The sequence below is a fragment of the Calidris pugnax genome, unplaced genomic scaffold (assembly GCF_001431845.1).
Source record: "Calidris pugnax isolate Ruff unplaced genomic scaffold, ASM143184v1 scaffold38, whole genome shotgun sequence".
In the NCBI taxonomy this organism is placed as follows: Eukaryota; Metazoa; Chordata; class Aves; order Charadriiformes; family Scolopacidae; genus Calidris; species Calidris pugnax.
In genome coordinates this window covers 3,481,655-3,489,066 of record NW_015090995.1, presented here as the reverse complement: position 1 = coordinate 3,489,066, position 7,412 = coordinate 3,481,655, and positions in this window count along the sequence as shown.

Here is a 7,412-nt window from a genome sequence, read left to right as displayed (position 1 = left end):
ATGGAGGGGAGGAGAGGAGTTCCTTCTTCTGAGCCCTGTGTTTGCCAGATCTTGGGCGCAGTTATTGTGTCCCTGGGATTTTTGCTGAGTGGTACAAAAACACGTGGCCTGAGAGGGGAGTCAGCAGCGGGGCTGAGAACCTAGTGATGGATGGATGGTTGAAGTTTGGAGGGGGGGGTGTCAGCCATGGAGTTTTCTGTGGTGTGAATGTTCATCTAAGATGCTGCCTGGGGCTTTTCTAGGGTATTGATCTTTGCCTGTGCAGGAGAAAGTTTGGGTGATGTGCTGAGTCTCTCTCATTTCATTCCCAGAGCATGGGAATGGCTTCCCCACATGGGAATGCTCTTTCCTTTATGCTTATGCACCCCAGGCTGCTTTGGTTCTCTGCAGGGCAGGGCAGTGCCATGATTTTTGAGGTAGTTGGCCTCTGATGCTAAATATTTCCCATTTCGGTTATATGGCACGACGTGATGCCGTGTTTCCTGGGTATGACAAAGATAAAAATAGCACAGTTACTGTGATGTAGGACATGACTGGGATTTATGGGAATACTCCACCCCTTCTGACGAATGTGAAGTGGTGTGGAGAGAAGATTAGTAAAGATGACAATGTCGAAATGATAGCAGTTTAGGTTAATGATGACCAGTTTGGGGGAGCAGCAAAGAGGTTTGATTCCCTCTGATTCATACAGGATTATCTCTGCTTACAGCCAGGGTGAACCATCCTGGAAAGTTTGACACCATTTATTCTGGAAAGCTAGGCAAAAACAAAGTGGAAGAGAATCTGGAAGAGCTGTCATTCTAAGACTCTTAAGTGTCAGACCAGAAAAACATTTGCCTTCTGATACAAGGATCCCCTCCAGAGGTGGATCTTTCTTCTGGTTCAAATTTACTAAAAAAAAATATTTCTCTGAACTTGTTTATCCCAAGAAGATGGATCAAACACCACCCATCCATGCCCCTATAGATATGCCAGATCAAATCTCATCTCTGCTGAAGCGTGCTAGCATTAAAGCATGAAGTCAGCAAAACTCAAAATGACCTAGCTAATCAGACAGAATCATCCTTGCCTACTCCTGATAAAAAGTTTACTGTCAGCGATCCAGAACTGTGTGGATCCTGTATTAATGTTCACAGAAACACAGCCTGTGTGAAAGGAAATCTTCTAAAAAGAAATAAATACCTTATTTGTGTTTTGTTGGACTGCTTCCTCCAAATATTGTAAAATGGAAACTGAAAGATAATGCAACCGGAGGGAAACTGGCACGCTTGATATATATGGTTTGGTAACCAGAAAGTACTAGAAAGTATTTAATGTACTTTTTTCCTCAGAGGGTTAAGGCTCCTGGTGAAAGATGCTACTCCAGTGTTGCAGATGGAGTGATGTGACATGGAAAGGACAGACGGTGTCTTCAGGTTGGGACAGAGTTTGGATCAACACCCAGAGTGATTCCAGCATCTGGAATATACTACTGTTCTGGGAGGACCAGAAAGAAAGACATTCTGCCTGAGAGCATAGTATTCTGCTATTCTATCCTGCCTTACACCATCCCATTCCTACACATCCAAAAGCATTCAGCTCCGGAAATGCATCAAGTAATAGCAATAATAGAAATCGGGGATGGACTCTCAAGAGGCCACCTAGCACATATTCCTGTCTTTAAAGCAAAGTTAATCATCCTACTTCACCCTTCCTGACAGTGCTGACCACGCTGCAGGAAATGGAATACTAAGGCTGGTGAGAGGAAGCCCTTGGAGCTCTGTGGCAAAGCGAGTTCAGTCTCTAATGCTGTCCCCCACTCTCCTGGGTGGCAGTGACAGGAGCAGTGTGCCAAGTCCAAGACATGCCCTAGTTTCAGCACAGGACTGAAAACCTCTCTGGAGCAAATTGGATGTGTTCACACATTGTGCTGAGGCCTTGCCTTCAGGGTAATGTCCATGTCCAGCTTTCCTCACTAAACAAAACGGTGCATTTGGATATACACCAACATTTTGACAATGCAACTCTGTGTGTGTGTGTGTGAGAGAGAGAGTGTCTAAGGTCAAACTTGGAGCACTCTAGCATCTCTTCATTGACCAGCCTGCCTTTGACTGCAAGGTGGACCCTATTACTATGTTTTGCTTTTCTCTCCTTGAAGTGAAAATACTCAAACCCAAATTCCTTTATAACCTTCCTGCATCCTCAGAGCTTTCTGCAAGATGCAGATCCCATGCAGAAGTGGCTCTGTTGCCTGTGTGTCAAGCAATGTGGACATCTGTGATGTTCTGCAGCCCACCAGTGGTCCATGAAGTGCTGGATGACATTTTGAGGCCACTCATAAACCTACTTCCTCTGTTCCTATGACTCTGCAAGAAGAAACAAGATTTCCTGCAGGTATTGAGGGGAAAGAAGGTCATTTACTCCTGTAACGTACAGCTCTTCCATGCATCAAAGCAGGTAAATGTATAAGTCTCCTCTGGAACACCAGCAACCCTCTGGTTTGCTTATCTCCTCTTAAATGCTGTGGGGCAGCCCACTGAGCATCCACTTGTACCATCAGCAGTCCCCATGGCAGAATAATCTATGGCAAACAGAACCATGTGGGTGAATGCCAGTAAACAAAGAAAAATCTAATGGGCTGCGGTTTCTGCTTTCCTTACTATTGATTTTTCCGAACTACAGCCAAGTAAAAATGAAAATACCATTCTTGTATGGTTCAGCTGTGCAATTTTAACCTTGTTGGTGTAAATCCCCTGAGGAAACAGGCAGGATGGGTGTGACCTGAGGGAAACCCTGTAATTACAGCTGCATTAGGGTTTTGCTGTGGCCAAAGGCAAGCAAGTCCTCATAAATTTTCTTAGCTCTTCATGTATCAACTCAAGCAGAAGATGGAAATTTGTCACAGTGGAGGAGGATCAGCCCAACAAGCTTCTATTATTCATTATTCAGCTCCTAGACAACACAATGGAAACCTTCCGATTAACAATTTGAAGAGGTGAAAATGCATTGCTCACTTTTCTGCTATAATTATCTGAAATAGAAACCTTAAACACCCCCCTGATGGACTCCCATGACCAGATCAGAGTCTCAGCTTCAGTTTTGAAAAAAGTAAAGTTTTTAATCTTCATAGTGCTGTTACACATCTCACGATCAGAGTCTCAGCTTCAGTTTTGAAAAAATGAAGTTTTTCATCTTCATAGTGGTGTTACACATCTCATGCTAAAGCGAAAAAGCCAGCTAGCAAATGACATAATGATTAAAAAAGGCAAACCTCATGATTTATGAAATGCATACTGATTTACTGGAGACTGGCTTGTACTTCTAGAATACTAAATGCAGCTAATAGTGTGGACCAGTCCTTCAGGGACAATATCTAATATAGCATAAAGCTTAAAACTAAATTTTAATGGACTGGTGATTTACTCACAATCAGAGATAAGGAACCAAACGTTCTGTTATTGTAACTCTGGAGCTGTATCAGTAGAGAATTTGGCCTCTATTGGGTTAAAATGAAGCAACACTTCCAGCTTTCATGATTTAATCTTGAATTTTTAATATCCTCAGCATTTTTGATGAACCTGAACTCCTGGAATTGGATATGTGGGGGACTGTTGGAAGGCATTCTCCCTCCTTGGCTTCAGCGAGAACTTCTGATATCTCCTGGGCTCTTGAGAAGCCATCCTTTTTCCTTAATGATTATTTTTAGCTGTATGCTAGCCTTTCACGGAGAGGGACTTTGGTATCTTGATGCCTGTGTGGTTTCTAAAAGATAATTACCCAGAGACCTTTTGTGTTTTCAAAGCACTGTACAAACATCAGTAAACTAATCCTCCCTGACCCCAGGATTGCTGAGGATGGATGTTTCTGGTGGGGAAGGGGGAAGGTTCCTGGGCTTGGAGATCTTCGCAAAATATGTGTTTGGGCTTGAAAAAATAGTTTTGACACGGGGGGCTTTTTTCCTTGTCATTTTAACTGAAGGGATTTTCTTTTCTTAAAAGCAAACAGAACTGATTGAGTGAGAGAAAGGAATTGCAAGACAAAGAAAAAAAATGTACGGCTGTGTCTTAAAAGTGGAAGTCTGTGTTCCCTATGAAGGTAGAAAAATTCTCCTGAAACAGAACAGGAAGAATTGGGACTGAGCATCTGCTTCTCTGTCTCCTCTGCTGAAGGCAGCCATTTCTGGGACAGAGAACAGCTAAGAACACAGTGTGTATGTATATATCTACTTCTGTTGTGTGTCCTTCCTGTCTACCCACTTACCTATTCCTTTTTTTTATAATCTACTCATTCTGCTGGTATCCTAAATACCTTAATGCCTTAATTCTCTGCATTTTAGGATGACAGATGTCATGTCTTTAGTAAAAACCTAGGAAAAATAAAGGATGCCATCTATCAGACCCACGTCTAACTGTGTGTTTGAGTGGGGGGTGGGCAGTGTGTGCTGTGTTGTGCATGGAGGGGGGAAAGAAGAACTGGATTTGAAGTGTGTGTGGGAGTTAGGGTTGCCCAGGGGTGTGTGTGTCTCAGAGTCATGCAACCCTGACTGGAGATCACACCGTGTACTGTTAACAGGGTGGGAGGGAATTCCCTTTCCTTGCGAGTGAATCAGCTGGGTGGGAGAGGTAGCATGAAAGTTCCCAGATTAGAATCCTGCTCTAGGCATCTCCCACACAATAACGTTCTGGGTTTGGCTTTTTTTCTTTTGAGTTTACTTTGTTCTAGCCCAGAAACAGCTGCAATGCTCACCAAGAAAACATTGTCATGGGTCAGGGCTTGGTGTTCACCTGGGAAAAAAAACCTGCCATCTGAGGAGGAGCCAAGAGTAATGTCTTCAGTATATAATGTTCCTGCATTGGAATAAAAATGGCTGGCAACTCCCTGTATATTTTTAAGGTTTCCAAAAATAGGTCTAAGTCTCAGGCAAAACGAACGAAGCCAAGACTTAGATGGAAAGAACTGGTAAATTCTGAAACGGTTAGTGCTGAGATCATCTTCCACATTATACGCCACTACCTGGAAGCATGGGCCAGTTTTCTTTTCCCTCTTTACAGCTCTCTGAGCCCTATGTTCCAGTGCATCGATACCCTTGACCGGGTTTCATACAGTGGGGAGAACTGACTTAATGTTAGTGGCAAGACCCAGAGCTTCCTCCCTGCTCTGCTCCTGCTCTGTAGGAGCTGGAATTCCTGGAGCACCGAGTCAGTCTTGGAGCCCTGGAGAAGCAGAGGAAAGTGGGATTATAAGCAGCTGCTCTGTGTATGTGAGGGAGAGAAGGTTTTCTAATCACAATGGCAGGCAAGAGAGAAGGTCAGGGAGAGATGAGTGGGAGTAGGGACTAACTGGAGAGTAAAACCTCCGGGGAGGCGCACACTTATATTCCAGGAGGAATTTGATGCTAATTAGTGCATCCTGAGTCCATAGGTGAGCCCGTAGCATTCTGCAGAGGGGAGAAGGAGAATTTAGGAGCCAGCTTCAGAACGGCCATTTGGTGCTCAGGGCTAGCCTGGCTCCCAGGGATGGCTCAGCTGGCCTGAGGCTGAGGGTGCTATTCTGGCTGCATTTGAGACCATCTTCCTGGGAGGTTACTGTCCCCACAGAGGTGCCAGTAAATCTGCATGTCTCCTCACTCCCTAACTCAGTTCTGCCACTCAGGTTAAAGTCCATCCTGCTTCAAAATGTGTGAGCAGGTTCAATAGACACACAGGCAAGCATGGGTCATTTTAACATGTTAATGAGCACATCTGCATTAACAAGAAGTGTGGTGTAATAGGAACAGATCTGGAAAACAAAGGAGCTGCTGCTGAATATTTGACATTCACACTAAATGTATTTTAGGGAAAGCTTATTTTGGACTTGCTCTATTCTGGTCCAATGAACTGAACCCTTGCCACAATTAGATGCACCCCTGGAAGCACATCTTCTGGCTGATTTTAAACCAAAAGGAATTCAGTTCAGCGGGTATGAGACTGCACTCATCAGGACTAGATGATCTGTAAGGTCCCTTCCAAGCTGGGCAATTCTATGATTCTGAAATGCAGTGAATAGGAAATTAGCTTCAAAACCAAACTCCTGATCTGAACTAAAAAGCTCCTGTAGAGGCAGCTGGCTTACACAGTGTGGTGGCCGAGGAGAGCGAGACGTGGTGATGACGGGAGGGTGTGAAAACTGCTGAACCCAGCCCAGTTACAGCCCAAACACCACACTGGGCTGCAGATGAAGGCGCTGCAGCCCCAAACCACCACCCAGGGCTGCCTGGGGGTTCACACACGGCGTATTCACTGGCTACCGCTTCCAAAGAGATAACTGCTAGTTACCATTGACAATTCTTGGAGAAATTCTGTTCCCTCTCCCACAGTGGGCCCGCTACTCTGTGGGTGAATGCGAAGGGGAGACAGGCTCAAGCTGGGAATATTGAAGGGATGGGGCATTTGCTGCTGCCCCAGGGCAGTAAATGCTCCTCACCTAAAGAAAAAAAAGTGAGAAGGGATGGGGCATTTGCTGCTGCCCCAGGACACTAAACACTCCACACCTAAAGAAAAAAAAAGCGGGCAGGGAGAACTGCCCGGGAGTTTGAAGGGCTGTTTTTTTACTGAGTTTAACATAGCCCCTGACCTCATCAACCTGCAGCTTTGTGCTGAAAGCTGGTGACTGTATGGCAACGGCTTGTTTAACGGTCTGTAGAAACTGTTGCTCTGGTTTCAGCAGGCTCCTCCTCTGCTGCTGTCTGGCCGGTTCTCTGACCCCCTCTCCATGCACACCCACACAGCCCGGGGGCTGTATCCTGCTCCCCCCGGGGCTGCTGGCACGCTCAGGTAGGAGCAATGCCAGGATCTGATTTAATTTTGAACCTCGCAAGGAAGCTCTTAAGCCAAGAGGCTGCACCACACACTTTCTATGATGAGCAAGGCGCAGGAGTGGATGGGTTGCAACACTGTTCAAATTGTTCAAATCTTGTTGTACAGTGGTAGAGGTGGATTTCTACCCGTGCAGAGCAAACGGCTCAGATATATGACCCTGACTTTCCAGCTGTTCTTGACACCTATGCAGCATGAGCACAGGGACTCTTTCCAAGTAATATTTTATACCCGTTACCCTGCATGACGATACAAAGCACTAAGATGTGGAGAGTGATGCTCTGTAATCATCCACAGCTGTTGTGCAAATTTGCAGTTGGTGGGATTTGGATCAGGCTGTTGTGCAGTTTTTTCCCCTTTTTCTGTGTCACAGACCCTGGACAAGAAAAACAGGTGCTGTTCTTGTCCTGCCATCAGCCCCTCTGGTTCTTGTTGTTAGCGGTGCTCTGAAGTACTCGAGCTAGAAAACCTCAAAAGACTTCAAAAATAAACTCTTTGCACTGACAGCTCCAAAAATATCCAGGAACAAAAGAATTCTTTTCAATTAAGAATTTAGATAGTATGTATAAACATTTATTT